The sequence below is a fragment of the Macrobrachium nipponense genome, chromosome 4 (genome assembly GCF_015104395.2).
Source record: "Macrobrachium nipponense isolate FS-2020 chromosome 4, ASM1510439v2, whole genome shotgun sequence".
Taxonomy (NCBI): domain Eukaryota; kingdom Metazoa; phylum Arthropoda; class Malacostraca; order Decapoda; family Palaemonidae; genus Macrobrachium; species Macrobrachium nipponense.
Window position 1 is genome coordinate 86,721,172 of NC_061100.1, and position 15,423 is coordinate 86,736,594.

A 15,423-nucleotide genomic window follows, 5' to 3' on the forward strand; every position below is an offset into this window, starting at 1 on the left:
CCACTTGTGACTTTGCTCTAGTCATTCCCTGTGTCTCTGAAGGAAACAACAACTTGACTGTTTCTTAAAAAGAGTTAATTTTATGCTCTTTATATTTTCATATCTTTTCTTGCTTCATCCATATTTCTGTAAGGATGTTAGTGTAGTCCATTTTCATGGTTTGTGCGTAATTCTCACAAATTCTATAAATGCAAGTATGTACAGTATTATGTACTTAATCTTCCTTCACCAGTTGGAAGTGTTGTATCTTATTACTATTATGCTGAGCTTTTAGTACAGCACATCACCGAATAATTGCTGTACATCATTAGTGATGTCAACTCTTAGTGTAGGTATTTCAGGGTAGAGTGTAATACAAATGGTGAATCATGTCCCATTTGTATTTGAATTTATATCCTTTTGGTGTGGGTGTAAGGTATAATAATTAGTTCTTCCTACAAGATTATGAATCTTTGTTTTGTTCATGCAACTTACCTGACAGATATATATATAGCTGTATTCTCCGAAGTCCGACAGAATTTCAAAACTCGCGGCACACGCAGTGGGCGGCCAGGTGGTAGTACCCATTCCCGCCGCTGGGAGGCGGATATCAGGAACCATTCCCATTTTCTATTCATATTTTTTCTGTCGCCGGTCGGTAAACAACTGTTTACAGACCTCCGCCTAGGATTTTTGGATTGACTCGTTCTAAGTATCTGGATTGACTTTTGGTTATTGATTCTGGATTGTTGGATTGGCATACGCGATAGTGGACTGTTTTTTGATTTTGGATTGGCTTTTCTGTGAACGTGATGTCTGGATCAAGTTCAGTGAGTTTCAGAGTTTGTGAAGAGTGATTGCAAGGTGAGGCTACCTAAATCATCGGTAGATCCCCACACAGTATGTATGGGGTGTAGGGGGCATGTTTGTTTGTTGGATGATCGGTGCAATGAATGCAAAGGTTTGACCGATGATGGATGGAAGGTGTATGAGTCCTATTGGCGTAAATTGGAACGCGATAGGATCAGGAGGGCTTCCTCCAATAGCGGTTCTTCGAAAGGTAAGGGAAGTAACATTTCACCAGTATTAACACCAGTAGAATTTGCTTCACCTAATCCCATGTTGTTGCCTGCGGGCCCTGATTCTGTGTCTGGAGAAGGTAATGCCCTTTCTCTGATTCTAGAGTCGTTACGCACTCTAGAGTCCAAAGTGTTGGCCTTAGAAACCGGCTCAAGTAAAGTGTGTGATCGTGCCCCTAGTGTTGTGGAGGGGACGTCAGATCGGCCCCATAATGCCTCTAGGCCTAGACCTCTATCGGACTCCCAGGACTCAGGGAGTGGGTATGTCGAAAGCCGCAAGAGGGTTACGGGGGCTCCCCACCAATCTGGCGTCCCTTCGGCAGGACCTGTTGTTAGTTCCCAGGCTGCCAAGGAGCGTGCACAGGCTCGCATCCTTAAGGACTGTTTTTCGTCCTCCGAGGCGCCCTCCCCGCGCAAGGGGTGGAGCGCTCGGAGAGACTCGTGTCCGTTGAAAAGGACTTTTCCGAGGGAGGACGCTTCACGTCCTCTCTCTCCGTTATCGTTGCGGTCTTCACCTGCGTCGTATGACGCGTTTCCTCCACAGAAGAGAGGTAGGACGTCGAGAAGCGCTTCTCTCGCGCTTCGGAGAGGCAGTAGGCGGTACCAAAACCCACCAACAAACCATTTCATTGTGAGAAGAAGGGAGGCGTCCCCTCGCCCACCTCGTCTTCTCGCAGGTTCAGCCCATCACCTCCTCTAGTTTCTTCATTAACGAAGAATATTCTTGTGTCTCTTCAAGACCAATTGTCAGCTTTAATGGCTCAGAAGACTCGCCCAGCAGCAGTCGAGCCTAAGCATAGGAAGGACGCCAGACTGTCTGTCAAGAGGACGAGGCAGTCCCCTTCTCCGTCTCCTCGTTCGTCTCCTGTCTCCGTTCCTTCTTCCTCCTCGGAGCTTTCTCGTTCTCGTTCTACTGGTAGGAAGTCTCGTGGACAGGACGCTTTTCTTCCCTCTCGACGTCCTGATCAGCCCGCGCGTCAGGACGCCTTTGAGGACGCTCGGCAGGACGCCTTGGAGGACGCTTTTGAGGATGTCGGCAGGACGCTTTTGAGGACGCTCATCGGGACGTTTTGCTAGACGCTTTGCCTTTTGAGAAGGCTTTCGAGAGCGCCCAGAAGGACGCTTTGAAAGCGAAAGCTAGACGCTTTAGCGGGAAGCGTAAGGACGCTCCTCTAGAGCGAGTTAGAGTAGCCTCTCTTGACGCTCAGCGCGGTCAAGACGCTCTTCGTTCTTCGAGCTCTAAGGATCGACAGAAGGTCGGTCGCTTTGAAGAAGCTGCTACACTTAATCCTCGAAAGCCTTTGTTGAAGGCTAGACCCGTTGGGCGCACGCCCTCTTCAGAGGTGCAATCTCCTTTGCCTCTTAGGGAGGAAGGAGAGCTTAGTAGTCCGGCGGACTCAGTTGAGGAGGAACAGCCTTCGGTTTCGTCTGTGGCAGATTACAAAGTGCTGGTTCGATTGTTACGCTCTTCTTTTGGAGAGAAGTTCCAGCCTGCAGCTCCCAAGTCTCTCCACCCTCTCAGTTTTTGTCATCTAAGTCTTGCAAGGTTCCGGAGTTTTGTGGAATGGAAACGAAAATTCTTTGTCCACCAAGAGGGCGTTTAAGAAATTGCAAGATTGGATGGAACGTCGGAAGGATCAGGGCAAGTCGACTTTCGCCCTCCTCCTTCAAGACTCAGTGGGGAAAGGCGGCATCTGGTATGAGACCAAAGGAGAGTAGGAGTTAAGATCCCGTCGCTTCCAAGGGGACTTTGATAGTCTGGTCGATGCTCAGAAGAGGTCCCTTTTATAGAAACGATGCTAAGATTTCATGGACGCCAACGGAGATTGATCATCACATGAAAGGACTGTTAAGGACTCTTGAGGTCTTTTAACTTTCTAAAAACGAACTGGTGCTTGGGAGTCCTGGATCTTCAATCTAGGTAGTCCTGACTCCGTTAAGTCTGGGGGAGCTGTCCAATGTGTTATCCTGCATGGACAAGGCCGTCAGGGATGGTTCGGAAGAGTTAGTGTCTCATTTCGGCACTGCTTTTCTCAAGAAGAGAGCGCTTTTCTGCAACTTTACGGCTAGGTCTGTTTCTACAACGCAGAAAGCGGAACTTCTCTTTGCGCCTCTTTCGAACCATCTCTTCCCCAGGCTATGGTAAAGGACCTGGCAGTGAGCCTAACCAAAGATTTGAAGGGCTACCCAGGACCTCTTGGCCCAGTCTTCAAGACGTCCCGCAGTCCCCTACTACGTGTCTTTTTGGACGACCAACCTAGGAAGGGTTAAAACCCTTCGTGGCGCTCCTCCCTCGAGAGCTGCTCCTCGAGGAGAGGGCTTTCAAGAGGAAGAGCTTCCTTCAAGCCTAAATCCTCTAAATGAAAATCAAGTCCTTCAGATGCCGGTCGGAGCCAGGCTAAAGTTCTTTGCTGAGGGGGCGTGGAGAGAGAGTAGATACAGATGCGTGGTCCCTCAAGATAGTGGAACAGGGTACAAGATCCCCTTTTTGGTTACCCTCCTCCTCTATCCACAACTCCCAGAGATCTTTCCCTGTCATATCAAGGGGAGAAACGTCAGATTCTTTTCGATCTTTTAGATCAAATGATCAAGAAAAGAGCGGTGGAACAGGTCTTAGACCTGGGGTCACCAGGATATTACAACAGGCTTTTCCTGGTACCAAAGCAGTCGTCGGGGTGGCGTCCAGTCTTGGACGTAAGCAGGCTGAATCTTTTCATAGAAAAGAAAAAATTCAAGATGGAAACGCCTCAGTCGGTTCTAGGAGCCTTGAGACCGGGCGACCGTGGAGGGTGTCCTTGGACCTACAGGACGCATACTTTCACGTTCCTATCCACCCTCTTTCAAGAAAGTTTCTAGGTTTGTGTTAAAGGACAAAGTTTGGCAATTCCGAGCCCTTTGTTTCGGATTAAGCATGGCTCCGATGGTATTTACCATGCTCCATGAAGAACGTAGCGAGATGGTTACATTCTGCAAGGGATAAGAGTGTCCCTGTATCTCGACGATTGGCTTATCAGAGCATCGTCAGAAGAGAGGTGTCTGAAGGACCTTCACTTCACGTTAGCCTTGGCGAGGTCCCTGGGACTTCTGGTCAACCTCGAAAAGTCGCATCTGACCCCAACACAGTCCATCGTGTATCTGGGGATTCCAGATGATTCAGTGGCTTTTCGAGCGTTTCCGTCCCAGGAACGACAGCTGCAAGGCTTAGAGAGAGTTTCGGCCTTCCTGGGGAAGGAAGCTTGCTCGGCGAGGGAGTGGATGAGTCTGCTGGGGGACCATTTCCTCGCTGGAAAAAGTTTGTTTCCCTGGGAAGACTACACCTCAGGCCTCTCCAGTTTTTCTTGGCAGAAGAATGGAGAGTCAAAGAGGATCTGGATGCGACCTTTATGATCACCAAATAGGTGAAAAACCATCTAAGATGGTGGTTAGATCCTCGGAAGTTTCGAGAGCGGTTGTCCCTAAAGCTTCTGAGCCCCGACCTAGTGTTGTTTTCCGATGCCTCCGTGTCGGGATGGGGAGCAACACTAGGAGGGGAAGAATTTAGTGTCAGGCGCATGGAGGGGGGAACAGGTGTCCTGGCCACATCAATGTGAAGGAACTAGCGGCGGTTTTCCTGGCGCTACAGTTCTTCCAGCAAAAGGTTGCGAGAAAAAGTTGTCCAAGTCAACTCGGACAACACCACGGCCCTTGCGTACCTAAAGAATCAGGGAGGTACACACTCCCGTCCTCTGTTTTACTTAGCGAGGGAGATTCTGCTGTGGGCAGATGCAAGGTGAATCAGGATCCTGACGAGATTTATCGCAGGAGTCCAGAACGTCAGAGCAGACCTTCTCAGCCGACAGGATCAGATCCTGCCGACGGAATGGACGCTGCACCAGGACGTCTGTCGGGAACTATGGAGACTGTGGGGACGTCCTTTAGTCGACCTATTTGCGACGTCGAGGACGAAGAGGTTGCCTCTTTATTGCTCCCCTGTGTTGGATCCAGGAGCAGTCGCTATAGACGCTCTGCTCTGGGACTGGACGAACCTGGACCTGTATGCCTTCCCGCCATTCAATATCATGGGGGAAGTCATAAGGAAGTTCGCGGCATCGGAGGGGACGAGGTTGACCCTGATCGCCCCGATGTGGCCCGCGAAGGAATGGTTCACGGAGGTAATGTCCTTCCTCATAGACTTTCCGAGGACGTTGCCCTGGAGGAAAGATCTACTCAGACAGCCCCACTTCGCAAGATATCACCGAAACCTCTCCGCTCTGGGTCTGACTGCGTTCAGACTATCGAAAAGTTGGCCAGAGGGGGAGGTTTTTCTAAAGCAGCTGCGAAAGCGATCGCCAAAAACGCAAGGAGGACTTTCCTCGAGAGCTGTTTACCAGTCGAAGCGGGCTTCCTTCAGGGCATGGTGTAGAAAGGAGGGAATTTCCTCTTCCACTACCTCTGTGAGCCAGATAGCCGATTTCTGCTATTCTTAAGGAATGTGGCAGAAGCTGGCAGTCCCGACCATCAAGGGATATAAGAGTATGCTGTCAGCAGTCTTCCGACACAGAGGCCTAGACCTTACTGACAACAGAGATCTTCACGATCTCTTGAGATCGTTTGAGACTACCAGACTACCAAGATACCTCAGGCGAGGCCTCCTTCTTGGAACTTAGATTTAGTTCTTAGACTGTTGATGTCGAGTCCTTTCGAGCCTCTCCATGCAGCGTCTCTTAGGAACTTGATGAAGAAGGCCCTTTTCCTAACTGCTCTGGCGACGGCGAAGAGAGTTAGCGAAATTCAAGCCATTAGTAAGCAGGTGGGCTTCAAAGGTGACAATGCTGTCTGCTCTTTGAGTCCCACTTTCTTAGCGAAAAATGAAAACCCGTCTAACCCTTGGCCAAGGAGCTTTGAAATTAAGGGTATGACAAGCCTTGTGGGCCAATTTTGAACTTTCTGAAAGAAGAGAGAGCCCTGTCGCCCTGTCAAGGGTCTCCTAAAGTTTTATGTTCACAAGACAAAGGAGGTACGAGGTCCCTCAGATAATCTGTGGTGTTCGGTAAAACGACCCGATATACCATTATCCAAGAATGCTTTGGCGTTCTTTCTGAGGGACGTGATTAAAGAGGCTCATTCGTCTTACCAGAAGACCGATTTGAGCCTCTTGCGAGTGAAAGCTCACAAGGTCAGAGCTGTCGCAACCTCGCTTGCCTTCCAAAGGAACATGTCGATCAAGGACATCCTTGACGCCACCTTTTGGAGGAGCAACTCAGTATTCGCCTCACACTACTTGAGAGATGTGAGAACGATATACGAGGGCTGTTGTTCTCTTGGGCCATACGTTTCTGCAGACACAGTCTTGGGGGCTGAAGGTAGCTCTCTCCCTATCCCTTAGTTAGGTTTAGGTTAGTTTTTAGTTGTTGTGTTTTTTGGTTGTGGTGAGTCTTTGGTGAAGACCTCCCATCTCTTAGTTTAGTGTTCAGGGGGTCTTGGATAGTTGGTCAGGTGATGGTCAGTTGCTTCGTTGCCCATCATGTATGGCTCGATGTTCTTGTCACGTTGAGGTCACGTCCCCGTTGACAGAGCATCCAGAGCGCACCAGCACTACAGGTCTCCACCTGGCTGGCAACTTTGATTAAGCACAAGCAGGCTTAAGTGACAGTAATCACAGAGTCTACTTTGCTAACAGGTGAGGAACCAAGGTGTACATCATCTACTTAATTTAAGTTTCCTACAAATCCTATTCTGTCTCTTCCCACCATCCGAAGGTGGAATTCAGCTATATGTATATCTGTCAGGTAAGTTGCATGAACAAAATGTTATTGTTATAATACAATTAAGTTTTATACATTCAACTTCCCTGCCAGATATATACTTAGCTATAGACTCCGTCGTCTCCGACAGAATTTCAAATTTCGCGGCACACGCTACCGGTAGGTCAGGTGATCTACCGCCCTGCCCTGGGTGGCAGGACTAGGAACCATTCCCGTTTTCTAATCAGAATTCTTCTGTCGCCCGGGCCATCAACATTGTTGTTGGTTCCTCTCGATTGGTTTTTCTTTTTCACCGGCAATTGATCTTCTTGACCGACTTTTGGTGACGTATCTGGATTGTTGGATTGGCATACGCTTTTGTGGACTGTTTTGTGGACTTTGATTTTGGATTTTTCATTTAAAAATGTCCTGACTCTGGAATGGTTGTGAGACGTTGTTGTGAATGTAGGCTGTAAGGTGAGGTTGCCGAAAGCTTCGGTAGACCCTCACACTGTATGCAAGGGTTGCAGGGAGTATGAATGTTCTTTTACTAATACTTGCAAGGAATGTGAGAATTTGAGTGAGAACGAATGGAAGAATCTAACTAATTATTTGAAAAAGTTAGAGAGAGAAAGAGTGAGGAAGGCTTCTTATAGAAGTTTAAGTAGTTCGAGATCTGAACTAATTCCTAGCTTGGGATCTTCCCCAAGGGTAAGTATTGCTACTTCTCCTTCCATTGCAGCCCCTTCTCCTATTGCAGAACCTGTAGATTCAGCGAAAGAACTTGCGGATCTAAAAGCAGCCTTCAAGTTGATGGAAAACAAAATGGCTGCCATACAAGGTAAGGCTAGTGATTTTCAGTGGACAGTGATATGAGTGTCCCCAGTGTAGTGGAGGGGGCAATCTGGTCGGCTCCGCAACGCTCCTAGGTCTAGACCTCTTCCAAGCTCACATGCCCAGGAGGAGGAGGAATGTCGAAAACCGAAAGGAGGTTGTGGAGAATCCCCACCGATCAGGTGTCCCTTCGGCGGTTTCTGTGACACCCCAGACTGCCAAGGATCGCTATTGCAAAAGCGTCCTGTGTGAGTGTTTTCGTCGTCGGGATCTTCATCTCCGAGACGTGATTGGAGGGATTCAGATCGATCTCGACCACTCAAGAGGAGTTGGAAGGCTCCGACGATTGACTCGAGCCCAGAAAACTTCCCTGAGGAGTCTCCTTCGGGAGTTAAGAAGGCAAGAAGAGCCATTCTTTCAACCAGAGTGAAAAGGAAGTCAGGAGGTGGAGGCTATGGACTCCTCCCCTCCTCCTTCCCCTCCTCCCGAAGAGGATAAAGAGGAGGTTACGAAGAAAGTTCATGATGGCTATGCAAGAACAGATTTCGTCTTTGTAGGAGTTCTTTTCAAAGGAGCCTCCTAGAAGGAAAGACTCTTCCGCCCCTTCCGATCAAAAGATCCTCCAGACGTATGGAGGTATCTGCCGCCAGGATCGATGGTTCCTACTCGAGGTGAGGCTTCCTGTACGAACGTGGATGAACCGATCAGACGTCTTGGCACCAGCAGGAGTGAGGAGTCACCCAGGAGGCAGGAGCCAAGAGCCAGGAAGTGAGGAGTCAACCAGGAGGCAAGAGCCAAGAGCCAGGAGTGTGGAGTCATCCAGGCATGGAGGCAGGAGGCAAGAGGCAGGAAGTCAGGAGTCAGGAGTCAGGAGTCAGGATGTCAGGAGGCAGGAGGCAGGAGTCAGGAGTCAGGAGTCAGGAGTCAGGAGTCAGGAGTCAAGAGGCAGGAGTCAGGAGGCAGGAGTCAGGAGTCAGGAGTCAGGAGTCAAGAGGCAGGAGTCAGCAGGAGCCAAGGAGTCCGGATTCCCAGAGGCCAGGAGTCCGGAGTCACGAGGCAGGAGGAGTAGGCAGCCAGGAGGCAGGAGGCAAGAGTCAAGAGCCAGGAGGCAGGAGTCGGAGACTCTTTCCTGGAATTTATGACTCTTCTCCAAATAGAAGCTCCTCTCCTTCAGATCGTAGGAGGTCTTGGAAGGACTCTCCCTCCAAACGAGAGCTTTCTCCTTCGTCTGATCGAGGTTTTAGACGATTTGTCTGATGACGAACCTCCTGCAAATGAAGGACTCTCGAATTATAAGGTCTTAGCCTCATTGTTGCTACAAGAGTTTGGAGACTCTCTTAGTCCGGCGGCTCCTCCTTCTCCTCGTTCTCTCTTTTCGAGCTCGGCTACGGCAAAATCTTCGGCCTTTCTGAAAATGAAGCCTGCAATTTCGATGAAGAAGGCACTCCCATTCTTAGATTCTGGATGGACAAGAAGAAAGAGTTGGGAAAAAGACTGTATTCTGCATGCCTCCTTCCAAACTCCATGGAAAGAGAGGTATTTGGTATGGGACAGGAGAGACTATGGGCCTTTCTCTTCCTGCCTCGGCAGATGCGGACTTTTCCAATTTAGTGGAGGCCTCTAGATGTCACTCCTTAGGATCGGTCAGATCAACGTGGAGCACTTCGGAGTTGAACCACTTTCTAAAGGGACTTTTTGTCACTTTAGAGGTGTTCAACTTTCTGGATTGGTCACTCGGAGTTCTGGCCAAACAAATCTAAGATCCGGAGTTTCTTAAAAATTAAAAACCCAGAGATTCTCCATAGCGTCCTGTCTTGCATGGACAAGGCAGTACAGGACGCGTTCGGGAGAAGTGGCTTCCCTTTTTGGTGCTGGTCTTCTGAAGAAGAGATCAGTATATGGATCCCTATTATCAAAAGGGGTTTCTCCGAGCCAGAGGACTGCTTTATTGTTCGCCCCTATGTCAGATCATCTGTTTCCTTCTCAGTTAGTGAAGGATATATCTCGCTCGCTAACTGAGAAGGCGACACAGGACCTACTAGTACAAACGTCCAAGAAAGGACGCCCAGTAGTGTCGACGATTAAGAAGGACTCTCGTCCTCCTCAGCAGCCCTTCGTGGAGGTGCAGCGGCTCGTCCCCTGCCAGAAAGAAGAGCTCTGACAAGAGAGGAAGGTCTTCCTTTAGACCTTTCAAGAAAACCAAATGACTTGTTGCTCCTTCAAGCACCAGTGGGCGCCAGACTCCTGAACTTTGCGGGAGTATGGGCAAAAAGGGGAGCCGACCCTTGGTCAGTGTCGGTCCTAAAGAAAGGATACGTAATCCCCTTCGAGGACAGCCCTCCCCTAACATCTACGCCTCGGGAACAGTCAGCGAGGTACAGAGACCCTGTAATGAGAAAGACTCTCCTTCAAATGGTGGAACAATTGTGGGAAAAGGAGGCCATCGAACTTGTGCAGGATCCACACTCCCCGGGATTTTCAATCGCCTTTTTCTAGTACCAAAGGCATCGGGGGGTGGAGACCAGTACTGGACGTAAGCGCTCTGAATCGCTTTGTTCAGAAAAAGAAGTTCCGCATGGAAACGGCCGCTTCAGTAATGTCGGCTCTTCGTCCAGGAGATTGGATGGTCTCTCTGGACTTGCAAGATGCGTATTTCCACGTTCCCATTCACCATTTGTCAAAGAAATATCTTCGGTTTGTAATAGGAGACAAGATTTTTCAATTCAGGGCTCTGTGCTTCGGTCTGTCTACAGCTCCGCAGGTATTCACCAACCTGATGGCGAATGTGGCAAGATGGCTTCACCTAGAGGGAATAAACATCTCCCTCTACTTAGACGACTGGCTGATCAGGGCCAAGTCGGAGATTCAGTGCTTGGAGGACTTATCAGTAACAAGAAACATGATAGAATCGCTGGGATTACTCGTGAACCTCGAGAACTCGCAGCTGATCCCCAGCCAGAGCTTGGTCTATCTGGGGATTCAGATGGATTCTCGGGGTTTTTCGAGTATTTCCTTCGCGAGAAAGAATCGCTCGAGGTTTGTCGAAAATCTCGAGGCTTCTTAGAGAGAAAGAACAGTTCAGCGAGGGAGGGTATCTGAGCCGTTTAGGGACCCTGTCCTCACTAGAAAAGTTCTTCTCTCTGGGGAGGCTTCACCTTCGCCCTCTTCAGTTTTTCCTGAAAGTGTGGAGTTGGAAGACCGGGACAACTCTCGGACATCTTCGCTTCCACAAGAGATAAAAGATCACTTGAAGTGGTGGATCCTTCCTCTTCAAAAGAACGAGGCGTATCGCTTGCCCTGCAGAACCCAGACCAAGTGTTATATTCCGACGCTTCGGAGTCGGGATGGGGAGCGACGCTAGGAGCAAGGGAGGTGGTCAGGCAACTGGACAAAGGAAACAGGTGTCCTGGCACATCAATTGCAAGGAACTAGTGGCCATACACCTAGCCTTAAAGTTCTTCGAAGAGATAGTCAGAGGCGGGGTGATACAGGTAAACTCGGACAACACCACGGCTCTGGCTTACATACGCAAGCAGGGAGGCCACGCACTCTTTCTCCCTCTTTCAGTTAACAAAACACCATGTTAACCTGGACAGAAGAAAGAGGCATAACTCTCCTCACAAGATTTGTACAGGGATAAAGAATGTGAGAGCGGACAGACTGAGCGCAGAGGAATCAGGTCCTTCCCACAGAATGGACTCTACACGAAGAAGTGTGTCGAAGTCTTTGGTCCCTGTGGGGGAGACCTCACATAGACCTGTTTGCGACGTTCCTCTCCAAAAGAGTAGAGATCTTTTGCTCTCTAGTGGAAGATCCGAGAGCCTTCGCAATAGACGCGTTTCTCCTGGATTGGTTGGGTGTGGACGCCTACGCCTTTCCCCCCGTTCAAGATCCTGGGGAAGTGCTCAGGAAGTTCGTAGCTTCAAAGAGCACGAAGTTGACACTAATAGCCCCATTTTGGCCAGCCCAGGAATGGTTCACGGAGGTACTGGAGTGGATAGTGGACTTCCCCAGATCTCTTCCAAACTGACCAGATATACTCAGACAACCCCACTTCAAGAGGTTCATCACAACCTCCCAGGTCTCGCTCTGACTGCCTTTCGACTATCGAAAGACTTGTCAGAGCGAGGGGCTTTTCTCGCAAGCTGCGGGCTCTATCGCTAGAGCCCGCAGAGCTTCGACGAGAAGAGTATACCAATCGAAGTGGGAAGTCTTTAGGAGGTGGTGTAAGAGTCAGAAGCTGTCCTCCTCCAGTACCTCTATAGTGAATATTGCCGATTTCCTCCTCTTTCTGAGAGAGGAATCTCACCTATCTGTCTCAACAATAAAGGGATACAGAAGCATGCTGTCTTCAGTATTTAGAAATAGAGGGCTAGATATTGCAGACAACAAAGATCTACACGATCTAATTAGATCCTTTGAAACTTCAAAAGCAGCAACTCCTAGAACACCTAGTTGGAATCTGGACGTGGTCCTGAAATTCCTTTCATCGGATAAATTCGAGCCTTTACATCTGGCTTCCTTCCGTGACGTCACTAGGAAATGCTTATTCCCTGTTGTCTCTCGCTACAGCCAAGAGGACGAGCGAATTGCACGCTCTAGATTCCACAGTGGGGTTCAAAGGAGATGCTGCCATCTGTTCGTTCCAGACAATGTTTTCTGGCGAAGAACGAAAAAAAAAACCCGTCAAAACCTTGGCCCAGAAGCTTTGAAGTAAAAAGGTCTATCTAACCTCGTAGGCAGAGAGACAGAGAGGTCTCTCTGTCCAGTGAGAGCTCTTAAATTTTTATTTATTTGAGAGGAAGAGACAGATGGGAGCTTGTCAACAAGGTCTTTGGTGTGCTGTGAAGAACCCAAAAGACTCATGTCCAAAAACGCCTTGGCTTTCTTTGCTTTGTGAGAAGCGTAATTACGGACGCTCACAAGAACTGCTCGGAGGAATCCTTCGGTCTTCTAAAGGTTAAGACCCATGAGGTGAGAGCAGTAGCAACGTCCTTGGCGTTCCAAAAGAATATGTTCTCTTTAAAAATATCATTGAGACTACATGTTGGAGGTGCAATTCAGTGTTTGCATCTCATTATCTGAAGGATGTGAGAGTGACCTATGAGAAGTGCTTCTCTCTAGGTCCATTTGTATCAGCAGATACAGTGCTGGGTCTTGGAGCAAAGACTGATCCTTAAATATTTTGATTTATCGTACATAAACCCCTCTTGTCAGATATGTGCTTGGTTTTCTATTAGCAAGCTCACGGATGTCGCACGGCGCATAGTGTCATTGCTGGTAGGGGATCAAGGGTATGTATGGCTAGTCGGGGAGTACAAATTTTTTTTTTTTATATTTTGTATAAATGAAAGTGTAATTATGTTTCGAGTTTTTGGTTGTTGTAAGGAGTTCGGGGATAACTCCTTGCAATCTTAGAAACTAACATGGATGTTAGGATCAGGTGATCGGTGATCGGTGTTGTGCTCCTTGAACAAGGTGTATTGTCATGTTAGTGGAATAGCACCCAATGACAAAGGCCTTTAGGCTCTGCCGAGTAAGTGGATAAGACCCCATTGGCAGACCCACAAGAACTCTTAGCCATAGATCAATATCTCGCTAAGGCTCTTGAGGCTAAGCAGACTCCAAGGCAGTAGCCGCGAAGTCTTCAGCCTAATAAGGTAGGAACCAAGGTTTATTAATACCTACAACATATGTTGTTTACCTGTCTATTTCAGTAGTTAGGTGTCTCTTACCCACCACCAATGCGTGCTAATCAGCTAAGTATATATCTGGCAGGGAAGTTGAATGTAAAAAATGATATTGTCATGTTACTAAAGTATACATACTTACCTGACAGATATATACGATTAATGGCCCACCCAGCCTCCCCGCAGGAGACAGGTGGAAGAGAAGAATTCTGATTAGAAAACGGGAATGGTTCCTAGTCCTGCCACCCAGGGCAGGGCGGTAGATCACCTGACCTACCGGTAGCGTGTGCCGCGAAATTTGAAATTCTGTCGGAGACGACGTTGTCTATAACTAAGTATATATCTGTCAGGTAAGTATGTATAAAACTTTATTGTAACATGACACTATCATTTTGTTCATACTTACCTGGCAGATATATATAATTAAGTGCCCACCCACCTCCCCTCAGGAGACAGTGGCACTGAGAAAATATGAATAGAAAATGGGAATGGTTCCTGATATCCGTCTCCCAGCGGCGGGAATGGGTACTACCACCTGGCCGCCCACTGCGTGTGCCGCGAGTTTTGAAATTCTGTCGGACTTCGGAGAATACAGCTATATATATATCTGCCAGGTAAGTATGAACAAACTTAATTGTATTATAACAATAACATTTTGTTCATGAAACTTACCTGTCAGATATATATATAGCTGTATTTTCTGAAGTCCGACAGAATTTTAAAAACTTCCGACACACGCAGTGGTCGGCCAGGTGGTTAGTACCCATTCCCGCCGCTGGGAGGCGGGTATCAGGAACCATTCCCATTTTCTATTCATAATTTTTCTGTCGCCGGTGCTGAAAACACCTGTTTTCAGTACCTCCGTCTTAGGATTTTGGAAACTTCATTGCCCTAAGTATCCTAATTGTCTTTTGATTTATTTACTTGGATTTGTGGCTAGGCATACGTTATCTTAAATTGATTTGAATTTGATTCATTTTTGCTTAAAATATCTGAATCTAGTTAGGCTAGTTTCAGACGGGGTTGTCTGCAAAGATAGGGTGTGGCTACCGAAAGCTTCGGTAGATCCGCACTTGGTATGTACGAGGGGTATGGGTCTTCCTTCTTTGTTGAGATTTGTCATGTAAGGAGTGTGAGACTTTGTCTATTCCGTAAGGAAGACGTATGATTCGTATGTACGCAATTAATCAGTAAACATGTCTAATTCCGTAAGGAAGACGTATGATTCGTATGTACGCAATTAATCAGTAACAAAAGTCAGGGTAGTGAACCTGCTAACCTTCCTGTAGACTTTATTTTGCCTAACCCTGTAGTATGGCCTACGGGCTATGAATATGTCTACGAGAGGTGCTCGCTCTTCTTCATTGCTGTGAAGTGCTACTTCTGTAATTGTTACTCCTAACCCGGCAATACCCTGCAGTATTGCCTTCGGGCCCTAAGCAGTGTCTGTAGAGGAATTGCCCTTTCTCTTATACTCTTTCGATTCGTAACTTAGAATCGAAAGTGCTTGCTTTAGAGAGTAAAAGTGAAGTGCAGAAGTGCAGTGATACCCCTTGTGTAGTGGAGGGTGCGTCAGATCGGCCTCGTTTCGCCTCTAGGCCTGGACCTCTGCTTGACTCCCAGGACCTGGGGAGGGAGCATGTCGAAAGCCGAAGGAGGGTTACAAGGAACCCCCACCGATCTGGCGTGCCTTCGGCAGTTACTGATGAAAATCCCCAGACTGCCAAAGTGCGTGCGCGTGCACGAATCCTGAAAGTTTGCTTCTCGTCCTCCAAAGCGTCCTCTCCGTGCAGGGGTTGGAGCTTTCGGAAGGACTCGCGCCCTCTAAATAGAAGCTTTATAGAAGAGGACGCTTCACGTCCTCTCTCTCTCTCGTTATGCGTTTCAGTGAGAAGTAAGAAGGCGAACGTCGCCTGAACTCGTGTCCGTCTTTCCACCGAGAAATACGTAAAAGAAGTCATAGTAGCAGGAAGCTTTTGAGAGCGGACGCCTGGGACGCTCGGATGGACTCCAGGCGCGCGCGAGTGCACGCCAAGAAGCGCTCCGTGCGCGCCAGTGGGAGCGAGCGTGCTCCAGTGGACGCCGAGAGCGCTCCAGTGGACGCCGAGCGCGCTCCAG

The 15,423-nt window shown here is 48.4% G+C and overlaps 1 protein-coding gene across 3 annotated transcripts in view; it reads left to right on the forward strand.

The window, feature by feature from the left end:
• LOC135210986 (transmembrane protein 17B-like) overlaps window positions 1–15,423 on the forward strand; it is a 708,558-nt gene that overhangs the window by 520,791 nt on the left and 172,344 nt on the right. The window lies entirely within an intron of this gene.